The following is a 27,504-nucleotide window of genomic DNA, read 5'->3' on the forward strand; positions in this document are numbered from 1 at the left end:
TTGTTTTGTGCAGCACACCGGAATCCATGAAGCAGATGCCTCGGACATTAAAGTAGATAAAATTGTGTGTAGTCAATGATAAGTGAAAAAAAAGCAATGATAATGAAAAATGTTTATATTAGATCTACGTAAAAGAAATGTGTTTTGAAGGAAATGATGCAAAAAATAAATAAAAATGATAACAGTGAGATCTGCTAAATTTAAGTGAAATATTTTGAAACTAGATCTTAGAAATAAGATAAAAGTTTGACATGAACGAGCAGCATTTCTCAGAAACATTCAAACTAGCAGTTTATCAGATAGCTTAAGGCTGAGCTGCTTAGGGAGCGAAAAACTCTAGCAATGGTTATCAAGTAGCTGCGCTAAGCAAGCCAATTAGAAGGTGAAAAGGTTTCCCATATTATTGCAATGGAAATAATAAAGGTTTATGTTGCTGTGTAAGTAGATGTGGCAGGTCTGCTAAAGGTGAACATTAGCAAGATTTGCTGTAGCAGACTGCACATAGGTTGTGTTACCCACACAATCTCTCTATAGGAAATATTCTGAGTAACTATATTAGTTAACACTGATGCAGGCGTGACATTCATGCATGATAATTCCAGTGTTATTGGTGGCCTTTTTGTACAAGACAGTTATTGTAGTAGAATGAATGCAGAAAACTCTGTTGGCATGGAAAGATAAAGCCGTTACTATGACCTAGATGACATAAGACTAAGTAGCATCTCAGGTTTCTGCTGGATCTTCCATGGGGGAAAGAGTGATGCAGCTTTGCCATTTACCTAATCTTGGTGCAAGGTGTGGGAGTGCATGCTTAGAGAATATGTTCCTGCGGATGAAGACCTGATGGAGACTGGAGACCTCATGCAAGTGTTAGCTTTAAAGGGGACAGGGCTACCCTGAGAGATTATATCACTTGTAGAAACAAATGACATACCTTTGCTAATCCCCGTTGCATGCCACTCTCTGGGCATACTACCTGGCATGTACAGTGGAAATAGGGCCACAAAAAAGCACACTATCCTTGGTGCCTTCATTAATGATGGCCCCCCTCAGTCAGATCTCATCTCAAAGGTGGTAAATAAATTCAGAATGTCAGATAGTTGGCAGACAGAGTGTGTGTGTGAGTGGGGGGTTAAAAATGGCAAAAGAAATATATTAGGAAGGCAGTAGCCTTTATGCTTGCTATGTTTTAGGACCAGACCCAACATTTTCATATGTACTTCTCAGACAGACTACATATTTTTCCAATGTTTTTAGGAATGGTTATAGTAGCAACCTGTGAATAAGTTAATAATACTGTTAGTGTTAGGCACTGTGAGTTACCTGGAGGGCATTACAGAGACTATTGGAGAGATTATTTAGATACAAGATTTGAAAACTGCAGTATGTCTATTTGCTGTAATACTGTGGCTTTGTTAAAAGTCACACAGTTTGCAAGTGGAAATTGAGAGAATTAATCCCAAAACTAGATAGTGAAGCTTATTAACCACTCCTGATATTATTCATCTGAGTTAAAACCTCTGACTGTCATTCATTTCACTTCTAAAAGCTGGTATTGCATTAGCAGTCAAACCTGAGTGCTGTAGCACTCTGTGTGTGATCTAAACTGTAGCAAACCAGTTGGGTGCTGGGGTGTGTGCATGGATTGGGCAGTGTGACAGTATGGCCACCATCATACTGTGGAGTGTGGTACTAAGGTGATAGGCTGGACATATGCATATTGACAAGTTTACCAACATAGATGGTAGGACAATACATTGTTGCTTGCATCAGAACAGCTGTGGTAGTGCATTTAGGTTTGCGCAACATATGCATGTGGTGTTCCCCAAAAGAGGCAGGGGGACATTCCATGTTGTACTGCCACCTCGTCTATCATACCAGCTGTCTTTAGCAGTCAAGCACTGTCAGAATGCATAGAGCGAAGTGGTCTGTAGCAATGACTGGACCTGGAAAAGGATAAAATAATTAATGCATCAAAACTGAAAGGGTGCTTCTTTTTCTATAAGTGATATTACAATGTCAGACTTCCAAAGGGAAATATAGAATATTGCAACAAAAATAGAAGGCAGGTTCCTAGGTCCTAGCACCACCACCAACAAACAACAACCATCCTCTACACAACTGATTTTAGAGAACTAATCCTATATGGCATCCTAGGTGGGTCTTGGGTCTTTACTTTTAATACATGCAGCTGCAGGTAATTTGGTAAGATATGAGCCCTCCTAACCTGGGCTGGCCCTCTTAAAACTATCAACTAAAGAAGTCAGACACTAATACAGAAGTACAAAAATGTAATTTACATAATTTTAGTAATATACTAATATATTTTCTTTCTTTTTTTTTTTTTTTTTAAGAAAAACATGTTTTCTATTTACCTACACAATTCAAGCACTGAAGGCTTGTTTATTTATGATGTTTATATATTATTGCTGTGTTTCCAAAAGTTTCCTTTTAAGCGGATCTGTTCAAGGAAAGCAGTAAAGGATTGTTATCATATTTGTTATAATCCAGCCAGTTAAATGCGGTTTTCCCAAGTTCACATGAACTCATCCAGTGTTTTGTGAAACCCAGCAAGGGCTGTCTGATATTGGTGATGAAATCCTGCTATGGAAGAAAACTCATTAGCATTTTAATGAGTTTCCTCCCACTCCTGCTAAGATAAAGTCCAGCTTTTAGTGTTTCACAGTTCTGTGGTTGCCGTTACATTGCAGAACGTGTTTTAGAACAGCAGAAGGTAGGCAAAAAATACAAATTCAGATCTCTGTTAGCTGCATTTTTTACATTGACCTTTGTTATTTTTACTCTGCTGTATGTTTCTGTTCTAGCATTGTTGCAGATAAAGCAGGAAATGTAAAAAGAGCAGTCATTTACAGCTCTGTTTCATTGTTCATGCTTAAATGGTTTCCAGCCGCCAGTAGGGAGAAAACGTCCCTGATGAATATCAAATAGCAAACTATAATTTTAGGAATCAGCAGGGTATTACTTCGTTTTACAATATACAGTAGATGGGAGCTGCTATTAATCTATGTGAAGGAACTTTTAATGCAAGGCTTTTCACATTTATTTTTCTATTACTATTCACGTACCTCTCAGTTAAAAAGGGAAAGAAGGTCAGCTTATGTTCAACACATGCTTTACAATGGCTTGCCTGTCGCACCTAATCATTGCACAGTAAAAAAAAAGAGAAAGAAGTCCAGACCAAGACACAGAAATAGAGTGAGATATGATGGAATTTATGCAGGACCGAACACTCGTAACTTGTACTCACTGGTTCAGACTGCTGCCTTTAATACATGCTGCATTGCTCTATTTCATTTTCTACTCACCCCTTGCACAGAACAAACTCCTCAGGGTTAACTATTTTGTTGCCATGTTAATATGTTATTTTCAACTTAAGATAAGCTGTTTGTTAGCTTATTTTCCTTTTGTTCCTGTACTAGGATTCAATTATCTAATCTAAATGATTGTAGTGTCCTTTGCAGTTCTTTAGAACATGAGGAGAACTAATACTTTTTCTTGTTTTTGGTTAGTGGATTATTTGTGTATTTAATCCTGCTTTTTTCCACTGCATTGGCTGCTGTTTGCCAATACTATGTTTTATTATTATTATTATTATTATTATTATTATGTTTAGTTTCTATGAGTGTTAAAATAGTATATGCAAAAAGATGACATAACTTTGGGTCCCTATTTTCCAATGTTAAAAATAGCCCCATGGCAGAGAGGAATAAAGCCTGTATTGTGCCCCAGACAAGAGGTGTTGATAGGACTGAGCAGGGAAGAATGGGAGTGAACAGCTGACTCCAGCTCATGTATCCTGCTGGAAAAGATGCAGGCCAAGCTTTCTGCAATAGCAGAATTAAGAGCATGGTGAGCTCCAGGCTACAAAAGGTATGCTTGTTACTCAAGAGGTTGCATATGCATGGAAATGTGCATGTACCTCCTGGAAGCAGTCTTTGCAGAGCTCACAAGACTGCTACATGGTGGTGGGGGGTAGCATTCTAGAGCACACTCCCCAGCAGGAGTATGGCACTGTACCAGAGTCTTCAATCACTTCACTTGCTCTGGATGTGGGTCAGGTTGAGCCCATGGTTGGGTGAGATGGGTCTAGTAGATCTGGTGAAGCAGGAGAGGGGATGGGGCAGCTGATGGTCTGTCAGCTATGTGGAGGTATACAATAATTAGGGAAATGCTGTCTTGGGGATCAAAACTCTATTGCTGTATTTCTCTTCCTTTCCCAAACTCCTGTGTCACCCCACATGGGAATGGATGTGCATGGAAGTTTGATACCACATAAGAGAACATATCAGTACTACCATGGTTATCCTAACCCCCACCACAGCAAAGGAAAGTGCTCGCTATTTTGTCAGAGAAGCACAGACATGCGTTGCTGAGGCGACATACCAGATTGTCATACTTTTTCAGTCTCCTTCACTGTCTCCCACATTGACTTCAAATTCCAAGGGGCTCTGGTAACTAACCATGCCTTATTCATTCCCCCAGGAGAAAATGATCAGATGGCAGCAGACTCTAACATTCTGTAGTCCAGATGTGCAGTCCTGCAATTCTAAGATCCCAATATCACAAGTGCAGACTAGGGTGGGTATTATTCTTAGCTCCAAGCTGCAGTGACTCAAGGGTAATAATAATTACTAATGGGGTGCAGGAGACAGGGAATGTGATCCCCTTCAAGGATGGTGTGGAAGGCTTCATTACCATAAAAAATAGTTGTTAAAATCTCCTTTTCAACTATATTTGCATTTCTGGTCTGAAATGTGTGGACAGCATTTCTGGGATTCATATAACCATTGATCATTTGTGTATTTAGTCCTGCTTTTTTCCACTGCATTGGCCACTGTTTGCTAAATACTATGTTTTTTTTTTTTTTTTTAGTTTAGTAGTTATACTACAGGGACTGAGTTTTTATTATACTTCATAGTCTTTCTCTTGCCACGTAATGTTGCCAGTCAGAGTGAGATGTACATGTAGAAAGCACATAATAGTGCTAGTTATATGCCTTCCTGAAAGTTTTCGAACAGTGCCATCACAGCAATGTACCATCAGCTGAACCATGCTTCCTGTTAGGTTATGGGGTTGTGGTGACAGTCTCCTTCCAACAAGGAAAATGAACCAGCAATTGGCCTCTTATTCTTTTCTTCCATTGAGTTTTGGAGATTAAACAAATTGCTAATAAACGTCTTGTTGCCAGCAGCATTGTTGTGCCTGTTGGCGTGGTCATCTTGCCTGAGGACAGAAAAGAGGGGGATGAGATAACTGAGATAGTGAACACTAATATTCCGTTTTTCTTTTTAATGATGGAAAGTATTAATAACTGGTGCATTGATTGTATTGTATTAATTTTTAATGATTTTCTTTAGGAAAATGCATTCCTTATTAGAGCTGGATATAATAAAATAGTGTCAGAAGTGGCACTTAAGAGATAGAACCCCAGATGACTGCTCTTTGTTTAAGTAAATGTGCCAAACATTGGAATTATCATGAAAGAGGTACACTAATAAAAATATTGTGATGCTAAATGATCATTCTAATGACAATCAGCTTCCAGCAGTGCTTTAAATGGGTTAGATCATACAAGCATAGGGTGTTCCTACCTACCAGTTCCATCCCACACATGGGCTAGGTAGTATCAGTCACAGGGGGTTTCTGTATAAATGTGCCCTCACACACTTCAACACATAAACCTAGTGATATCAAGCAGAAGGTGCTATTACCTAACAGTACCTTCTCACGCTTCAGAACATGGCCTAGATGATGTCAAATGGAAGGGGTTCCTATATGAAAGTGCCCTCCCACAGTCTGGCATGCAGACTAGTTGATATCAGGCAGATGGTATTTCTGCCTCACCGTTTCCTGCCATACTTCAGCAAAGGGGTTAGATAATGTTAAGCAAAGGGCAGTTGTACAATTATTATCCTTCTTACATTTTATCTTTAAGTCACTGAAATGTTTTGCACAATTACCACCTCTCTTATGGGCTACCTCAATGATAATGTGTCGCAACAAGTTCACTAAACACATAGGTTGCTACTAGACAATAGAGCAGTTAATCCTGGCCATTGCTGTTGTACTGGTATACATAATTACTTACTCTGTCCATAAGGGATTAAAATAGTTTTTTTCCCCTGACAACCATGGTGGAACCCGAACATGCAGACTTCTGATCCTAAGTAAAATGCCTTATCCATTAGGCTGTATGGCCAGCATCATTACTGGTTATATACATTACCACTAAAAATGCAGTCATAGAACTAACGGAACAGAGACTTTCCTTCTGTGGCTGTCCTTTTCATGTCAGTAACCACATATCACGTCATGCATTTGTTTCATGGCAGAAAGGGACAGTGAATCTCTTAATCTGCCTTTAGGTACATGTAACATTCTTTTTCTCCATCCTTTGTATCTCATCTCTCACCCCATCTGAACCTATTTTATACCTGTGATAAAGAAAAATGTAATGCACTTTGCATCTTGGTATAGTCTGTGCCAGGAATCACTGTGTTTGGAGAGTTAACCGTTTTTATTATATGACAGTTTTTATTATACGGATATAAAAGTCTCAAAGAAATTAAACTTTTATCATCATTGTCTAATCATCAGTGCAGGAATCCTGGTATGGGTCTTTCCTTAAGAAATCTACTGTTCCATCACAACATTTTCTAATGTTTAAAAAAAAGATGCAGGGTTTTATTTTTCACAATTAAATTCTGAGCTTGATACCTGTCACAGAAGTCTGAAGCCTCTTAAATGGAAAACTTTGGTGCTATATCTCCTTGATATATTTATCTTGATTGATGGTTTATGAATCAGCATCATAATAAGCACATATGTTTGCTACAGTGTGGCCTTAGTCCTCCACAGCCACAGAAAGTGGATGCACTTGTGTTACCAGTTTGGCAGCACAAGGTATCCTGTAGTATATTAGATTGATGCTGATTAATTACTTCAGTGCTACAGCTGAAACATCCTTAAGGCAGAACCATATCATTGTTATAGCAGCTGTTTACTAAAGGCCTGTCGCACTTCAATGCATCTACATTGCTTTAGGTGTCTATGATATCCTTATCTGTGCTGCACTCACTGTCACTATCAGTTTCTCACCAGGGATCCAGTTATACCAGCTGTTTGCTTAAGGCCTGTAGCACCTTAGTACATCTACATTGCTTTAGGTATCTGTGCTGCAGTCACTGTCACTATCAGTTTCTCACCAGGGATCCAGTTATACCAGCTGTTTGCTTAAGGCCTTAGTGCATCTATATTGCTTTAGGTATCTTGTGCTGCAGTCACTGTCACTATCAGTTTCTCACCAGGGATCCAGTTATACCAGCTGTTTGCTTAAGGCCTTAGTGCATCTATATTGCTTTAGGTATCTGTGCTGCAGTCACTGTCACTAACAGTTTCTCACCAGGGATCCAGTTATACCAGCTGTTTGCTTAAGGCCTGTAGCACCTTAGTGCATCTACATTGCTTTAGGTATCTGCACTGTCCTGATGCAAGTTATGACATTGCTGGGTTATACTGAGCTGCAGAGAAAGGTTTTGGATTTGCAAGATTTGCAGTTTATTTTCCAGTGTTTTGTGGGCTTATCTAATATCAGTTAATTTCTCTGCATAAAGTAGATGTATATGCTTAAAATGGTTCCCTCAATTGCCTTTGTTCTACATTAGACATTTGAAAGCTGTTCATAGTAATGTAAGTCCATTAAGTGGAGTATCTTTGCTAATTCAGATTAACAGGTCACAGTTCAGATTTACAGACTTATGTTACAGAGCAAGGGAGTCTGGGCTCCACATTTGTCTTCTGTCTGCTTGTTTTCCTAACTTTTTATTTAGAAGCGGACATAAAAATATCATTTATTCATTCATTCATTCTGCAACAGACCACTCATAGCAGTCAGCTGGCCCTGATTTTGCAGAATGTTACTGACTTTGCCTCACATTTTTAGTGTATCATCATAAAATGTTTAATTTTCTGGTGAATCTCTTGAGGACTACAGTCAGTCAGTAATTCCGGACGTTGGATACTTCTTATTCTTTTGAAAATACATTCAAGTGCAAAACCTATTAACTAAGTGAATTAAAGTAATATTTAAAAATCATCCCTGATTTGTGGCCTTTGTCCCTCATTCTTATTACAGATTCACAGATTTTTACTTAGCTTACAACCAAGGAGACTATAGAAGCTCTTCCACATCATCCAGTTCTGAAGGACACAAACAGTGTTCCTCATTAAGGAGATTTTCTCCATATAGACCTAGCGGAAATGTGCAATTACCCAGCCAGTCATCCATACTGGTTTTAAAGGTTGCTAGGAAAGTTTTCTGCTGGATAGGTAAGGGACAGCCTGTTCCAGTAATAGGGTATATGTTGGGGTAGGTATCTGTCACACCATTCGGTGTTCTTGATATGGTAGTGCTGAATTATTACAGCATAGAAGGCTAAGCACAGAGCACCCATAATGAGTCTGTATGACACCAAGTAGTGGAAAAGGGTGTTGCTGTTCTTATGTGCATTAAGAAGACGTTGAGGCTTGGGTGTTCATTTAAGTAGTTCATTGTCTACAAATACATCTGGGTGGATGGCAGGAACATTAAACTTAAATGAACTCTCTAACTGACTGACTACATACTTGCATGCTCGCACTCTGGCTGCTCACTCAAAATGGCAGTCTTGCTTGCACATGCTCAGTACTTATATGCATGTGCTGATTCACTGGAAAGCCTCTTAAAGATCTATCACAAACTCTGATCTACATCCTCCCTCTTTACTGACATTTTAATAGCATGCAATTTATACAGATACTAATAAAGGAAAACAACAGTCATGTCCAGGTTGCCGTGTATCTGGAAGTAGGTTTTGAGATGCGACCTGATCTGGTGACATAATAGGACTGGGTTTAGCAACAGGGACAGTCACTGGAGAATGTTGTGCTTGAGGAGTTTCAGGGAGTTTCTCAGGAATGGGGATTGCTGATGATGGTCTCTAGAACAGGAACATTGGACAAGTCACTCTGAGGACTAGTCTTTCTCACAGGCAAGATGCTGTAACACTGGTTTGGACATTGGTAACTAATGCTTCCCATTTCATCTGAATTCCATTCCTTGTGATTCCACAATGTACAATCTCGGCTCTTGACACAGACTTTTCACAAATCAGATGCAAACAAACTTTGTGATGTCTACATCCTCACTATTTCCCCTTTTTTCAATGAACTGAATGGTTTGCTGGTTTTATTATAGTAAGACTTCTAGGACAAATGCTTTTTCAACTGTTGGGCTTTTACTGCTTTCTTGTTCTTAGCACTTGGAGCTAATAAATTACTGCTGATTGGTAGTGTGTTTCTGGTTTGTCTCAACATAAATCTCTGGGCAGGCAAACCAAGATGTTTATCACTAGGAATGTTTCTGAGATTTAACAAGTTGAGAAAATCATCAGTATTGTCACGTCTGGATTTCTCTAACAACTGTTTTGCACTTTGAAAGCCATTTGACTGAGGTTATTCACAGCTACTTGTAATATGAACAATGTCCCACTCTTCTGCAAATTTCTTGAACTGCTGACTTGTAAACTGTGCACCATAGTCAGAAATAACTCTTTGCGGACTACCGTAGACAGAAAAGTGTCGCCTCAACTTAATAATGACAGTACTGGAAGTTAGGTTTGGAAGTAGGTCAATCTCGTACCAATTTGAATAAGAGTATACTAAGACCAAGTAATGTTGACCATTCTACTCAAAGATATCTGTGGCTACTGTTGACCAAATTAGTTCAGGAATCTGGCTTAGTTGAAGTGGTTCTTTCTGCTGATGTGCCTTTGTACTATTGCATATTAAACAAGATGAAAGTACTTTGTCAATAACACTTGACATAAAAGGCCAAAATACTAGACCTCTCGCCCTTCCTTTGGTAGAATCAGTTCCTAGCTGACCATGATGCAAGATCTTAATATACTCTTGTTGCAAGGACTTTGGAACAATCACTTTAGAACCATTCATGATTATACCATTGTCTGACAAAACCTCATCTCTGTATGGAGAATAAGGTTGCACTTCTAATGGTAAACAAGATTGCTTTGAAGGCCATCCTCTACTGATAAGGAGGTTTAGCTTCTGAAGAACTATATTTGAAGCTGTGTGAGTTCTGTGCTCATCAAGACATGCGGAAGCAAAAATTCTCACTTCCATCACGCCAGAATCAAGCTGCTCATCATTATGCTGTTCGGTGCTTTTTCTGGGTGATCTGGATAAAGTATCAGCAAGATAAAGAGATTTGCCTTTTGTGTAAACAAGATTCAAATTGTACTTCTGCAGTTTGAGCATCTTGCATTGCAATCTGGCTGGAGCTGTATGCATAGGCTTTTTCAAAATAGAAACTAGATGTTGGTGGTCAGTTTCAATCCACATAGGTCAACCATAAATATAATCATGGAACTTCAAACATGCAAACACAATTGCCAAAAGCTCTTTGTCAATCTTGGCATATTGCATTTCAGTCTGGGTAAGAGTTCTCGATACATAGGCTATTGGTCTACCCTCTTGAAGAATGGCTGCACCTAGACCAAACTTAGAAGGATCACAGGAAAGAGTAACTGGTTTGTAAACATCATAGTAGCTGAGAGTTGGTGGACTATCAATTTTCTGCTTCAGGACATCAAATACTCTTTGGTGCTGTTCTGACCATGAGCAAATTACATCTTTACGTGTCAGCTTCCATAATGGTGCTGAAAGTTGGCTTAATAAACTTGCCTAGATAGTTGACTATGTCAAGAAAACATTGTAGGGCTTGAACATTGTCTGGAGCTGTAATCTCAAGTATTGCTATTTGCTTGGAAGGATGTGGGCGTAAGCCTGAACTAGTAAACAAATGACCAACATAAGTAACTTCTCAAAGCCTGAATTTGCACTTCTGAGGATTCAGCTTAAGATTCACTTCATGTGCTCTTTCTAGAACATTCTTGAGGTTTCTGTCATGTTCGATTTGACCATTTCCTCCTACTAAAATATAAACTACTATAATAGGGATAGCCAGAAAAAAAATTGCTTCATTCCATACTGAAAGACTTCACTGGCAGAATTTATTCCAAACAGCATTCTCAGAAATATGTATCTCTCAAATGGTGTACCAGATGTGGTTAACAATGTAAATATGTATTCTGTATGTAAATTCTCACTATGTATTGTGACTGTAAATACTATGTATTTGTATTTTTTATGTCATATATGTATTGTTTAATCTATGTGGAGCTTTTCTCCCCGGGCCTCCACTGAAAATGACTCATCTAGACCCAGTAGACCTTCCGTGTAAACAAATGCAATAAATAAATACAATAAAAAATATATAAATAAGATTTTCGGTCAAGCAAAATTTGCCGAAATTAACTCTTTGCAGCTAAGACAGAAAAAAACAGTGATGTTTGGCATGAGTGCAGCAACTTCTTTGAATGTGCACATTGGATGATGAAGTCTTTTTAATGCTTTGTTCAAGTCTCTTGGATCAATTCAAATACTGATATCATCTGAGCTTTTAATATGAGCTACTACCTTGGGAGGATGCCCATTCAGTAGGTTCTTCTACTGGGCAAATTACTCCTAGCTGCACCATTTTGTCTAGCTCGACTTTGACTCTGTTCTGCAGAGCTATTGGAACTTTCCGTGCTGGTCTGATAACTGGGTTCACCTCTGGAGTCTAACTTCATAGACTACACAACTGGTAGTTTGCCTAGTTTGTCTGCAAAAATCTTAGCATACCATTTTCAAACTGTGTCTGAGGCCTAATATTGACTGCATGTGTCTCTTGACTACGAAAAATTGCAGGTCATTTCTGTTCCCAGCAGGGTAACATGGTAGCACTACTGAGCCTTTGGTGTGAATCTCTTCACCACCATAAGCAACAAGCGTTACACACTTGGTCAAATCAAGTTGTTCGCAGCTTTTACTCTAGCAAATGTTTCTGCTGACATAACATTGCACTTTGAGCCAGCATCTACTTTAATTCTCTACAGGACTCCCATTAATTCAAACAGCACAAAAGTTTTAATTTTTTGCCCACAAATCAACTGCATTCACTGTTTCACCAAGCAAAGACACACACCATCAGCATAAAAAGCAGGGTCACAGCTTTCTAATTGATCGACTTGGCTCTTGGAATGCCCTCTTTTAATAAAAGAATGCACCGTATTTGATTTACAAAACCTTTTGAAATTATTCTACTTCTTGCAAGAATTACACTGCTGACCAAAAGGTAAGCACTTTTCTCTTTGGGTTTGTGATTTCCACCAGAATTATGACAGTTGACTATAAAGCTGGGTGGGGCACATGTTTTGACTTTGCTGAATCACCTTTATGCTTCACTAAGCATGCTCTGGAATTTGCTCAAAAGACTCAGGGTTTCCCAGGGACTGTTACAGGACCTGCAGTAGCTGCCATGTGCTTGGGCCTGTTTCTTTTAACCATGTGCTGCATACTGTCAGCATGAGCTTTGTCTTTGTGCCTTTTGTAGCTATTCTCATTTGTAGGAGTTCTTAAGTGCCTTTGTGTAAGCTCATATATCTGACAAATCTCAGTGGCCTTATTTAACCTTGAATCACTGTCTTGAGGCAAAATCTTTCTCACTGTGTCATTATTAATACCACACACAAGTCTGTCCTTTATCAACTCATCTCTCAATTCAGCAAATCTGCACATTTTAGCCTTATTTCTCAAGTCAGTTATATGTGTTGCAAAACTTTCACCATGCTTTTGGTCCCTTGTGTACAGCAAGTGCCTTTCCATTGTAACATTCATTTGGGGGTACACATTTCTCTACATTTTAATTTTAAGCACTCTGGGTCTTCCCTCATTTCAGCCAGTACCAGTATATAGTGGTCTTCCCCCTCCCCCCAAACACAGCAGGTGCATGCAGAAATGAATGCTGTCTTTCAGTGGTCTCTAAACCAGCTAAATTAAGCAGAATAAATGCCTTTGTACATGTGTCTTTGTCAGAAAAGGCAGTCTGTATGAAAATATCGTATTCCTGCTCAAACACTCTCCAATTTTCTACAGTATTATTATCAAACACAAGCAGTGCAGGTCTGCAAAACCCTTCTGCTATGCCCACAGATTGTAATAAAACACAGTGCAAAATGGCACTTTTAATTATGTATGAACAATCACACACACCAAATACTTGTAATAGTAATCAAATGCACAATAAACTCTTTGGAATACTGTACTTTGCAAACTATGCCTTGAAATAACTGCAAAATATTCTTTGATATGACTGTACTTTGAGAAATAACTGCAGCGTAGTACTGCACACACTTGCAAACACTTTACACACTTCAAATATTTTGAATAGCTTTAGTTAGCAAGAAAAAGTAGCACATAGTGAAAATATATGGTTGTTTTCCCCTTTTTTGTACATTTTATGCAATATAGATATTGTTTCAAATGTTTTCGTAATTATTTCACATATTTTTATCAATATGTCACAGTTTTGGTCATTTTGTTTAATAAGAAATTCATTTTGAGCATTCTGAGTGTGCTGTTTTATATTTATAGCAAAATAAATCATTTAAGCAAGATTTAGTACCTGGAATTTGTTTCTGACCTGTTTTGTAAGTTATTTGAACAGTAGGGAAGACATAGCCAACAAATTTAGCAATCATTTTATAAACTCAATAACCTCCATAATAAACTCTCTCCCCCCAGAAACAGCACTAGCACCCCCACAAACTATATACCTCTTCCAAACCCTCCTAACTCCTTCTCTCTAAAAGCAGTAAAGTCATTACTCTCTAAACTTAAACCTTGCTCCCCATCTGTTGACAAGCTACCCTCTTACTTCCTGCAGATTGCCTCTGAACCTCTTACCTCTGCTGTATCCATCTTAATCAATCGATCCATTTCTGAATCCTATGTCCCCACTGTGTGGAAGAATTTCTTTACTCTACCCATTCACAAAGGGGGCAACTCCTCAGACATATCCAACTTCAGGCCTATTGCCACACTCTCTCCACTCTCAAAAATTCTAGAGAAATGCATTCACAAGCAGGTAATGCATTACCTTCACCAGGAAAAACCTTCTCACACCAGCACAGTATGGTTTTCATCCCAAGCATAGTACAACTACTGCACTCATATCATTCATCAACATAGTCTCCCTAGCTCGTGATAACACTAAACTTGTCTCATGCCTATTCCTTGACCTTTCTAAAGCCTTTGGCACTGTCTCTCACCCACTCCTAGATAAACTCACTAACTTACATTTCTCTCCCCCTACTATCTCCTGGTTCTCCAGCTATCTCTCTACCTGCCAGCAATCAGTTAAATGGCTCTCTGCACTAACCTCCCCTCTCACTGCACAAATGGGAGTCCCCCAAGGGTCGATACTTGGACCACTACTCTTTAATATTTTCACCAACTTGCTCTATTCCTCTTGTCCCCAGTCATCTCTTGTGCAATATGCTGATGACTCAACTATTATAACCATTGCTGACAACCCAAATGACCTCCAGTCAACTACCCATGCATCTTTCCACACCATTGAGACTTGGCTTAGTGATAACAAACTGATACTTAATCCAAAAAAAAACTAAACTGCTACTCTTCCTCCCTAAAAATATCACCACACTCAAAAGTACATGTACCATCTTATCCTGCAACAATCCTATCATCTCAGCTGAATCCAGTACTAAATTGCTAGGTGTTACAATAGATGATCAGCTTAAGTCTGATCTCCATATTACTAACTCTGTAAAAAGAACTCGTCAGAAAATTGGACACCTTCTCCATAGCAAGAAATACTTAACTAACACTGCCCAAATAACCCTCTCCCAGGCTTTATTACTGAAACTACCTATAATAAGATCACTAGATTTGCAGCTAACCAGACCTACAAGTCACACCACTGCTTAGCAGTATAGCAACTAGACTGGCTAGAATTCCCTCAGCTGCTCCAACTATACCAACTACAAATCATCCACTCTATCCTCTATCTACTCTCCTTTTGCCTCAGCCTCTCCACTATCATATCCAAATATTCCCCTGCTAGGACACGATGCAGCTCAAATCAAGAATTATTAGACATCTACAAACCCAAAACCAAAATAGACTGCCTTCTCTATAACTATAACCCAGCTACATCCTGAAACCAACTCCCCCTGGAAATAAAATCCCTCCAGCATAGCAGACGTTTCAAATTAGCCACAAGGAAATACCTAAAAACAAAGTGGTCTTGCCACTGTAGCCAACCACCCTGAAACCACCATCCTTTCACCTATTTCACCACCTCACTCTTAATGTATCTCTAACACTATTCCCCTGCCTCTTCTACCTCTTCCCTTCCTCTTTCTCCTCTTTCTCCAACCACTGTTAATTCTCACAGTCTCAAAACAACCTACCTGTCCAGTCTGTCTCCTATACTCTACCTCCCCTACATCTTCTACTAGCCATTCTTACTTTCCTTTCTTGTTTCCAAACTCCTATACAACTAGATCCTACCCACTTTAAATAAGCATCTGTCTAACTATTAACTAATTTTGCTCTAAGCAACTTAAATAATATTGTAACTAGTCACATTTTCTTCTGCTAATTGTTTAAAACCTTTTTGTAACAACTCACATACTTGTCTGCCAAATGTTAATACTCAGTATAATTGAATTGCCTGAGGAGCTTTTTTCTCTCCAGGTCTCTGCTTGGAAGATCCTATAGCTGATTGTTACTACTATGTTACTAAAATTTAATAAATTGTTTTCTAGTCCTGAGGAGATTTTCTCCTCGGGTCTCTGCTGAAAATGGGCCAAAAGCTCAGCCAGACTAACCCGGTTAACAAATGTAAAATAAATAAATAAAATAAGTAAAAATAGGGATGATCCATTCCTGTATATTCCTCCAACTCTCACCAGTTGGCTTATGACTGTAACTCTGGAACCCATTTTGACACAATGTTGCTCTTCTTCTGTGCATTAAGAAAACTTTGAGGCTTGGGTGTTTGTTTATGTAGTGTATTGTATACAAATACATCAGGATGGATGGCAGGAACATTAAACATGAACTATCTACCTAACTGACTGAGTACATACTTGCATGCTCACACTGACTGCTCACTCAGTATGGCACTCTTGCTTGCATATGCTCAGTACTTATATGCTTGTGCTGGCTCACTAGAAAGCTTCTTAAAGGTATATTACACACTCACATCTACAAAGGGGTTTCAATCTATTAGAGTAGTTAAGGATACTGAGACCTGAGATCTTTTTGGTGAAGGAAATATTGAGGTCTCTCAAGTTGGTTTAGGTGCTTAGCAAGGTACATGTTGTAGAGTGAATTATATTCAATGTTAAGCCTAATAAGGAATGAGGGATTATAACTTCCCTGGACACTGATGAGGTACCACAAAAGAGAAGTTGTGCAAGGTAGAATGATTTTATAACCACCCCTGAAATATGGTGGTCAAAGGAGAGTCTGTTATCAATATATATACCCAAGTGCTCAGTGACTGTGTAAAATTTAAATGGAATGTTATCTATATGCTAAGTAGTAGTGATACTAGATTTGCCAAAGGAAACCATGCTGCATTTATTTGTGTTGAGAGTAAGCACATGATTAATATACCAGTCATTGGCTTGGTCCAGGCCCTGCTGGGAATTTTAGTATCAAAATTGGATTAGATAACTCCATTCTGCAATTATTAGCAAACCTATTTAGCTATAGTCCGTTGATATTAACGTCTGTGTCACATAAGTATATACCAAATAAGAAGGGACCCAGGAAAGAGTCCTGTTGGACACCACAGGTGATATTTTTCCATCTGCACCAGCCACTTATTAGTCCAGTGAGTCGTGTATGTGCTAATGTTGAGTTGAGAGAGAGTGTCAGCAATACCAGCATGGAGAATAGTTTTAAGACTTCCAAGGACCAAATAAGCAGTGTGGATTATATTCTTCATTATGCCTAACCTCAGTAACCCTTTCAAAAAACACAACCAGGTTCATCAAGCATGATCTGTCTTTGCAAAGCCATACTGGTGTATATCAGGAATATAAGGTCACCTATATAATTAGTTCTGATGTAATACATTCTATAGCTTTGCATGTAATACTAGTCAGACTAATAGGCCTGTAGTTCCTAGGGTCAGTAGCTGGAACAACTTTGCTTTGCAAGGATACTACAACTGCCATTCCACACATTTCTGGGACGTAACGTTTGTATGTGTGTGTGTGTGTGTGTGTGTGTGTACATATGTCTTTCTTCCTAATTTATGCACCCACTTAATTCAGTTCAGAGTCACAAGAGAGCTGTAATTTATCCAGTCACTTAGAAGGTTCATGGCAGCACAGAAACGCACACACACACACACACACACACACACACACACACACACACACACACACACACACACACACACACACACACACACACACACACACACACACATCTACATCACTTTTGAAGCACTGGCAATTCACTTCTGGCATAAATTTGAGATCATAGGATCATAGGAGATTATTAGACTAACAGCCCCAGGGCCTTTACAAGCCTAGCCAAGTTCAGCCTATGTTCCCAAGGATGCCTGGTTCAAGCAGACACTAAAATCAGCACCTATTGCCCCTGTCCAAGAGGGTGAATTTCCGGTTACCCATCCAGTCATCCAAATTATTTTCCTTCAAGTGCTATGCTTACTCTCTCCTTAAATCTTTTGACTTTTTTCTTTTTTTTTTTTCTCAAGGTGGTCTCCTGGACTCATCCATAATTTGAACATTTAGTATTCTGTTCTTTTTCTATCCTGTTCTTACACCTCTCCTTTAATTTCTTTGCTTCTTATTCGTTTCTCCCATGCATCCCTGCTCTTGCATTCATACTCTTTCTATAATTTCCTTTCCTTTCCCACTTTACTAACATTCACAGTTTCACTAATATATCTTTTTCTTATGTTTTGTGCCCAATGCTCCTCTTTCTTGTTTGGAATTTGTTAAAGTATTATGCTATTAGAACAGAGTGTGTTTTTGTATGTATTAGTTTAGATCTTTTCTGCTGTGTTTTTGTGTGTAATGTATTATCGTGGAGCTTTTCTCCCCGGGCCTCCACTGAAAACGGGCTTTCGGGCCCAGTGGACTTCCCCGGTTATCAAACTGGAAATAAATAAATAAATTATGCTTAAACAAGGCCAAGGAGGGTCTTTGCTTAACATGAACAGGAAGCTTGTTCCAAAGGTGAGGCAACCTCTGTGAGACAAATCTGTCTCTCCAGCAAGTTCTGTTGATGTCACATACCAGGATGAGGTCCTTTGAGTGAGTGTCCCATGTGCCATTTGACTTGCGAGTGTGTAGCATTTCTATTAAAGCTGGGTCAGAGACTGCTTTATATGCAAGGTACAGGTTGCCTTTGAGCAGTCTGTATGGCACAGAGTAAAGTGACAATGATTTCAGTCTGTCAGAACAAGACATATCTTGAAGAGCCTGAATTTTCTTTGTAAGGAACCTTCGTGGTCTCTGCAGTTGCAGGTGTTTGGAAAGGAACATACCAAAGGAAGTATTGTACTCTATTATTGGCCTGATGATGGAAGAGTATAGGGGAGTTATAACTTCTTTTTTTTCTGGGGCAATGCCCTTACTTATGAAATAAACAATATAAAATGCCATTTTTACCACTGTGGAGACGTGATCAAGATTTTCTGTTGACCTGTGTGCCCAGATTTCTCATCACTGACTGTGTGCTTAGGGTATTGCTGTTGATGTGGTAGTTTGCAGGAACATCACCCTTGCTGAATAGGATGATAATGTATTTTTTTTACATTAAGTTTAAGACCATGACTTTGGCACTAGTCAAGATCTTCTTGAAGGATGCTGACATTGTTATGGGTTTCAATGATCGCTCCCAGTTTGTGCAAACTTTGTCAGCCACAGTCCTTTAGTTTTATCCTGTACTTCGGAGAAGTAAATTCTGAACAGTAGTGGTTCCACAACTGATCCCTGTGGAACACCACTGGTTATGGGTCTGCTGGAGGAGGTGGAGTCGAGTCCCATATTTTGACTGTTATGAGTTCTATTAGTGAGCCAGTTTGCAACCCGTCTGACAATATACGGGTTGATACCCACCTGGATGAGTTTATCAGTGATGCCATTATGGGGGATTGTGTCAAAGGCCTTGGCTAAGACTAGATAGGCCGTATGCACAGATTTTTACTCATCTAGGGCTTTGGTGACTGTCTCGAAGAAGTTTACCAAGTTTAACAGGCATGATCTCCCCTTGACAAAGCCAGACTGGATGGGGTTGAGTGTTTGGAGATTTCCTATATCTTTGTAATAAGGTCCATGATGATTTGTTCCATGGCCTTGCAGATAAGGAAGGTTTATCAGGCTAATGAGTCTGTAGTTCCAGAGGTCAGTGGATGTACCACCTTTGTGCAAAGGGATGATGGTAGCTGTTTTCCATTTCGCTGGGACAAAGCCAGTGCTTAGGCTGTGATTGAAAAGCATGCCCAATGGTGATGCTAATTCCTGTTTTAACCAATGAAAACCATCCCGGGATGTTGCCTGGTCCCACAGTGGCATTTTTTTTTTGCACTGGATAGAGTGTTTAAGACCTGCTCCATGGAGATACTAGGTGGGGGACAGGTGTTAGGGCCACTTTGGGGTGTATGTGACAGGGATAGCAGAGTGAAGTTTCCACTGAAATTATCAGCCAGCAGGTTTGCTATATCTATAGGTTCTGCATGTGTAGTAGCATTAACTATGAGTTCAGTGCAAATCTTGGCCTTACCTTTGAGATTTTGGATGTCACTAAAGAACACCTTGGGGTTAGCCTTAGTTACGGAAGCTAATTTGGATTCCTAGTTAGCTTTAGAGGACTTCACTAGGAGTCTTATTTGCTTGTTTAAGTTGAGGAGGAAGTGTTTCCAGTTTTGAGACCATTCCCTTTTACTCTTAGACAGCAATATCTTTCTACTATCATATAGCCTATTAATGGCTACTGTCCACTAGGCAGGTTTGTTTTTACTTGAAGACCTTGCTTTGGTTCTATTGGGTACAGCAGAGTCAATACAATTGTAAAGGTGCTTGTATAAAGCATTGGTGTATAACTAAACATAAGTGTCTGTTCCATCAGTGGAGGGAAAGGCTGCAAAGCTGTTTATGCTGTCATGTAAGAGGTTGTAATTGGCCTTGGAGAAGTTCTTTAGTGCAGTTTTTGCTAAGAGGGGGTCTTGTGATGTAGTTACTTTTAGTAAGACTGATTTGTGGTCAAATCTCACCAGGAATGACCACACACTGGGGGTGATGCAGCAGTCCCCTATGTTAGTGAGCACTAGATCCAAGATGTTTGAGGCCCTTGTGGGTTTGTCAATCAGGTGATCCTGGATACTGTAGTTAATGAAGTCCAGAAACATTTGGACAAGTGAGTTACAAGTATAATTTACCCAGTCAATGGATGAGTAATTAAAGTTACCCAAAACCAGGGTGTTTGCTTGTATCTTGATTGACTTAAGTAGATGCAAGTAGGCCGAGTGGATGTCCTGATTCATGGAGGGGGTCCTATAGCTGGCAATGCCCTGAAGAGGGGTCTTACCTACAGTCAGTTGCACCTGAAGTAATTCAAGGTAATCGTGCTGTTTAACCAATCTAGAGGTGTATTTATCTTTAATGATTATTGATACCCCACCTCCTTTAGTTCTCATGCCTTCAGTTTGTGGTCTGAACATGTGGATGGAAATCTAACCTGGTATAGCTGGGGTGATCTCCACAGCCTTAAACCAGGTCTCAGTGACTACACAAATGTCAGCATCTTCCAAGTTGAGCAGTGCTTTCAGTTTCTGGTTTAGACTCCTACCATTTAGCAGCATAACCTTGAGGTTGTTTTTTGAGGGTATTTTTATGTCGGGAATTTTGTTCTTGTGACATTGCCTAAAAATGGAACTATGGTGGTGACAAGAGCCTTAGCCATTTACCGAAATCCCAGGAGTGACAGATGAAGACCATCTCTGACAAAGCATCAGGGTCCGTCAACCATGTCTTCCCAGGCTAACAGATACCGGATCCTCTTTGAGTGACACCAGAACTAAGCCAATTATGGAAGTCAATCATTTTCTGTTTGCATTGAGGCATCATTCTAGGTGAAGGTAAACTGCTGCTTAAGGCTAGAGACATACCTGCCTGAGACACATAATCATAGAGGTCAGTCATGTGTCTATTCATATAGTCCACTGAGGTATATCTCAAGCTGTTCACACCAGCACTGACTATGATGGAGTCATAACAGTGCATGTTGTTGAGAGACCTGAGTCCGTGCGTGATGTGGCAGATCCTGACACCTGACAGACACCTGACCATAACTTTTTCCTTATCCAACCTGGTGAGAAGGACATCTGTGTGTCTTACAACTGAGTCACCTATGACTAAGATGTTTGTTTTTGTGTTATGCCTTAGGAGGTTGACTGGTGAGACACTAGTGTGTGATATATTATGTGTACTATGTTCTAGAAAGGAGGCAGAAATAAATTAACTTTTATTGGCTTATCTATCTTGGAAAAGGTAAAGGGATTCCCGGTGAGCACTACAACCAATGTGGAGACTGGAGAATCAAGTTTTGCCGGAATCATGGGAAACACATCATCAGATTGTTCATAAACAGTTTTCACACTGATATTGCACATTTGGAAGGTGGGTGAGTAGTTAGAATAAAAATAAAAGGTCTACCTCATTATCATCTGAAAAAGTGCTATAGCAGGTTATCCTGTTCTTCTCTTTCTCGTCTGGTCGCCAGAGATTCCATAATGTTTTGTCTGCCCAGTAGGACCCCTGTCCAAGGGATAATAAGTCTGTTAAATACAGGTAGGGGTACTTGGCTATAGAGATTGAGTAGGGTCTGTAGTACATGACATATAGCATGAACACAAGCCGAAAGTAATATTTAAAAACAGAGAAATGTTTCAGTGGTGTATATTATCTGCCTTTGACATCTCAACATACTTAATGCACATACAAGTTTTTATTGCATTTTCTATTGACGTGTACTGATGTAGATTATTAAATGTTTTTGGTACATGCTTTTATTTATCTATTTACATTTGCTGACCAGGGAAGTCAGGATAAGCACAAAGGTCTGTTGTTTTCAGTAGAGGCACTGTGTGTGTGTGTGTGTGGGGGTGGATCCAGTACATGGAATACAATCAAAATCTTCTAAGTCATATAATATCAACAACTTCAGGCAGAATATAATTAAAATAAATTTTACAATGTCAAATTAGATAAGATAGTAAGCATACTACAGTAGTAAGGCATTTTATACTAATTAAACTGTATACAGATATTTAACTATGCAGTAGGACAGATATAACAGTACAGAGCAGTGAGTTACTTACATATGGTGGATAGCAAACAGTTGACTTAATTTTCAGATAAAATGAAATGAGAGGTAAAAGAGTTAAGAGAAGCATAGGTGGAACGTGTGTTGGGTAAAGAGACAGTGATGGCTGGTAATAGAGTAAAGGAGAGCAGAGGTATAGTAGAAGAGGAGAAAGAACACAGAGATGTTATACTTATCCTGCAGATGTACAGCTACAAAGGCAGGATGTTGACAGGTGTTTCCTTAGATGTGTTTTGAATGCCTGTTGGTATTCAAAAAGCCTGAGAGCATGTGGGAGGGCCTTCATGTGGTAGCTGTGGAGTCTAAAAAGAGTTTAAAAAGAGGCTGTTGATGCATTTCGGGCTTCAGTGACAGAGAGTTTGTCTTTACAGTAAAGAGCTTTAGTAGGGTGGTAGTGCTGAAGAGTGCCTTTTTGTGCCGGATACCTGTCAGGGTAGTATAGTAGACTATGAGCTAGTAATAGCTGTCTATAGTGGACATGATGTGAGAGTTCAGTCCAGTTTAATTGTTTATGGACAGAACAGTGATGAGCTCTAAGGGATGATTTGCAGCAGACCCAGCTATTTATTGTAGCACTATTCCAGCTTTGTTGGTGTGAAGTTTGTAGGTTAATAAAGAGGGACGAGGCATACAGTAGGGTAGGTAGGAGTAAGGCTTTAGCTGTAGTTTCTCTAGTTCTGACTGTTCTGTAGGGTTTTGTTGTACATAAGAGGCCAAGCTTCTGGTGTTTGTTTTTTTAATAACAGTATGGAAGTGTAAGTCAAATTTCAAGTTGCCATCAGTGGTGACTCGTAAGAGTTTGGTGTTAATCACCCTGTTATTTAATGAAGTGATTTTGACAAGAGTTTTGCTTTCAGAGAATTTAGGGATCAAAAGTAGTAGTTTTTTTTTTTTTTGTTGGGGGTTAAGTGGGAGTTGTGAGTTGTCTAGCCAGGATTCTGTGGACGTAAACGATTCTTGAGTAATTTCTTGAAGTTGTTGTAGGTTGGAGGCTGTGCTGATGAGTGTAGTGTTGTCTGCATATTGTACAAGAATGGTGTGTTTGGAAGCAGTGTGTAGATCATTTATAAATATGTTAAACAGGAGGGGTCCAAGTATAGAACCTTGTGGCATCCCTACAGTAATGGGTAGAAATGATGAGTATTACTACTGCCATTTGACTGCTTGGAATCTGTCTGTTAGGTAGCTGTTAACCCGGGGGGGGCCCAAAGAGGGGAGTTTTACTAATAGTTTATGGTGACAGTCAGTGTTGAATGCTTTATATGGGTCTAGGAATAAGGAAGATACTAGCTATCCAGTATTCCTGTTTTGATTAATCGTATTAGTGTAGTGAAGTAGGGCAGTAGTGGTGATATAGTTGAGTCAAAAGCCACGTTATGTGGGGGAGAGAAGATTATTTATGGTTATATATTGCAGTAATTGAGAATGGATACACTTTTCTAATATTTCAGACAATGGTAACAGAATGGCAGTTGGTCTGAAGTAGTCAGTACAGGGCCCTCCTTTATGAAGAGGAAGCATGTATGCCTTCTTCCAAATGGCTGGGACATGACATTCTAGAATGGATCTGTTTACTAGTATAGATATTGGATATGACAGAGCTTCAGCTGCAGTTTTTAGAAATTCAGGAATTGTCTGTGGCAGAACTTTTAGTTTTTAGTTTTTTGAGATATTTTCTTAATGGTGGAGCACGGGACACGTTTGAGTGAATATGGGGTGTTGTGGGTAGAGATGGGTTGATTTGATAGTGAGGTTATCTTTGATAAGTGAGGCTAGAGTTTGAACCATTTGTTAAAGCTATTAGAGACCGTTGATGAAGTGTCTTCTGGGGAGGGAGTGGATTGTTGACTTTAGCCTGGATTTAGTAGAGTTTGGACCAATGACCAGAATTTTTTTAGGGTTATTTTGGTGTGTTTGCTGTAAGTTAAATTAATAGAGTTTTTTTTTTTTTTTTTTTAGTTAAGTCTTATACTGTGTTTGTTTATATTTCTTCTTAGAAGCTTTTCCTGGGATTTGTTGGCATACCATGCTTTCCAGGCCTTGTCTCTAAGCACCATTAGTTGCCTTCTGTTTTTAGACAGCCATGTTGCTGGATTAAGTTGAACTATTCTCTCACAATGGGAGCATGTCTGTTCAATATATTGATAATAGTTTTGTCAAATTCGAGGGTGGCCTTGTCTAAAGAAAGATTTTTTTTTAACATATTCCAATTGTATTGCTTGAGAGTTAAGAGTAGTAATATTTTAAAATGTGTCTCTGATTGTCCCTGATTATTTCTGGATTTGTCCCTGCTTCTGTTGAGATTTGTCCCAATTTAGTTGCTGGCTATGGACATGGGTTAGAAATTTCAGAGCCATAAAAGCTGTAATAGCTGGAGAACAAAAGAGATGAAGGAAGGGCCAATCAGCTACTTCAATAGAATGTAGTTACTCCCCACCACAGATGGTTTTCCACCCAAAACGATCAATGATGTAGAATGTTTATGGATACAAAGACAAGGTCTTTGAACTCTTAACTACATTTTGTGACACAGAGCATTTAATTTTATTGTTATGGGCTTTATTTGCTTTTTCCACAGAAACTTTGAATTGCTGAAGTGTTAATTTAGATTCATCTTATGCACTACAAGGCCTATCAGTGGGGTTGGGGACCACTTCCAGAAGATTCAGCTCTACAGTACAGAGCACACTGATGCAGAAGTGAGGCAAAATAAGATATTTCAGCAGTTTAATTCTTGGAAAGTGCCTTACATTAATTTTAACTTAAGGTATTCTGCCTTTGTGTTTTTACAACTATAGATGTTCCATTGGCAGTGAGATTGTCTTAATTTTGCAGCAGGACTAGTCAGGAATACTATGTGCTCAGTATAATTGTCTTTAACTGGAGGTATTTCTCCTTTTGTGTTTTTACAACTGGAGTGAAATTCAGCTGTAGAAGTTCCCTTGGCAAGAGATTGTCTTACTTTTGCAGCAGGATTAGTCAGGGATCATACTTCTCAACTGTGCAGATTTTTGTAGAATGCCAAGATTTTTTGCCTCATATTTTTGGTCTGTTCCTCATAAGCATTTGTGGTTTTCTGGCAAATCACAGAGAACTAAAGTCACTAAATACTGACATACATTAACATTTCAGACACCATCCATCCACAAGCCCTGTATCCTCAATTTTGCATGTGGGATCAGAGTGTCACTTCAACAGTGACAATCACCTAGAGCCAATCTTTACACCGCCGGGTGGCTAGCCTTGCCATGGTAGTTCTTCCACACCATACACTCCCATGCACACTGACACCTGCGGTCAATGTAAAGTGTTCAATCCACGTGTTACATATCTTTGAAATGTGGGAGGAAACCGGAGCACGCAGAGGAAACTCACATGAACACAAAGAAGGCATGCTGACACCATACAGAAGGCACCCCACCTGATAACTGAACCAGGGAACATCTTGCTGTGAGGTGACAACACTATCTGTTGTGCTACTGTGCTGCCCTAATATCCTTCAAAAAATGCATGCTAACAACAAAAACCTGTTATTCTAGTAACTTTTCAAGTTTAGAAGAGCAATACAATGTCTGTCAATATTTTGGGGCCTTTATCCCCCCACTATTTTATTTTTTCCAGATTTCATAAGCAAAACAGTTGAGAGGTATGTCAGGGATACTATGTGCTCAGTACAATTTATATTAAATGAAGGTCTTTCTCCTTTTGTGTTTTTACAGCTGGCATGAAATTCAGCTGTACAAGTTCCCTTGGCAGTGAGATTGTCTTACTTGTACAGCAGGAATCTTCAGGGTAGTGTAGTTATAATATAAATAAAAACACTTCTCATTGCCATCTGAAAAAGTGCTGTGCACAGAGATTATAGTATTATATTTTATATCTTTAGTCTTTCAAGTTATTAGGGCAGCAGCGGTGGTGCAGCAGTTAGCATTGCCACCTCACAGCAAGAGGTTATCCGGTTCGATCCTCGGCAGGGGTGCCTTCTGTGCGGAGTCTGCATGTCCTCCCTGTGGTCGCATGGGTTTCCTCTGGGTGCTCGGTTTCCTCCCACATCCCAAAGACATGCTGTAGGTGGATTGGAAACTCTAAATTGGCCGTAGGTATGAGTGTGTGCGTGCGTGCATGTGTGTGCCTTCCATGGAAGGTTGGGCGCCGGCTGGCAACTTGACACTGTAAAACTCCACTGCCAATCATGAGTGGAGAGGTGATCCACTGTGGTGACTCCTAACCGGGAAAAGCCGAAAGAAGAAGAAGAAGTCTTTCAAGTTACTGGCATAGGTTATTATTTTAGCTAATTACAAGTCTATAGAACTTGTGTTCGTATGTGTTTATTTACCTTGAGCGTGGTTCTTCATTTTTTTTTAGAAAACTGGCGAAAGCAGCATATAAATGTAAGTTATATGTCTAACCATGCCTGAAACTTCAATCTCAGATGGTATTGCAGCTACACCCTTATACTGTGCAGGCTTTTCCAAATTCAGACTGTGTTGGTGTCTCACAGGCCCCGTTCACTGTCACAGGTGCAAACCTAATGAAGGCATAACATGTAGCTTCCGAAGGACACTTGCCAAACATAAATAAAAGGCACTGCCAGTTACAAATGAAGCTGAAGGAAAATAAACCTGATATTGTTTGATGTTGCCACAGAACATCTGTCACACTCCAAGATACTACAAGACTATTACTCATCACCAGTCACAGAACTCCTTAAAAGCTGTAGTCAAAACCATAATACTCTTAGAAGAGCTCTGGAATGAAGATCTATGTAAGAAATTAGATTTTTATGTAAGCATTAGGTTTGATGATGATGGGGGGGCTTGTCTGTCCTTCATTGCATAGTTTGTAATTTTACCATTTGAGAATTGATATGTCATACTACTGTTCATCAAAAGAGTGGCAGAGACTGGAATAAGTTTGTCACAAGGGACATTACATAGGGAACTATGGCTTGGGGCATTTTGGATGATAGGTTATGTAACAAGTGTGTGAAGTAATGACAATTACACTTGTGCCAGTTTTATGTAACTCCAAGGTCACACAACCACAGAGAAACAAAACTACTTAGTTTCTGTGGAAAGCACACAGCTTCTTCTTTGCTCTGAGGTTTTGTCACTTAGGGTTGGAATATTTTGGTGTTATTGTTGAGTG

The 27,504-nt window shown here is 39.4% G+C and overlaps 1 protein-coding gene across 3 annotated transcripts in view; it reads left to right on the forward strand.

The window, feature by feature from the left end:
• Positions 1 to 27,504, forward strand: part of ABAT (4-aminobutyrate aminotransferase) — a 1,409,217-nt gene that overhangs the window by 779,572 nt on the left and 602,141 nt on the right. The window contains exon 1 of one of the 3 annotated variants that reach the window (XM_044089600.1): positions 2,641 to 2,734. The exons of the other annotated variants lie outside the window; for them this stretch is intronic. The gene's annotated coding sequence lies outside the window, so the exon portion shown is untranslated. Of the gene's footprint in view, positions 1 to 2,640; positions 2,735 to 27,504 lie in introns of those variants that run through there. 3 annotated transcript variants of the gene reach the window in all.

Source organism: Protopterus annectens, chromosome 12.part0 (assembly GCF_019279795.1).
Source record: "Protopterus annectens isolate FY-2018-M chromosome 12.part0, PAN1.0, whole genome shotgun sequence".
Lineage (NCBI taxonomy): Eukaryota > Metazoa > Chordata > Ceratodontiformes > Protopteridae > Protopterus > Protopterus annectens.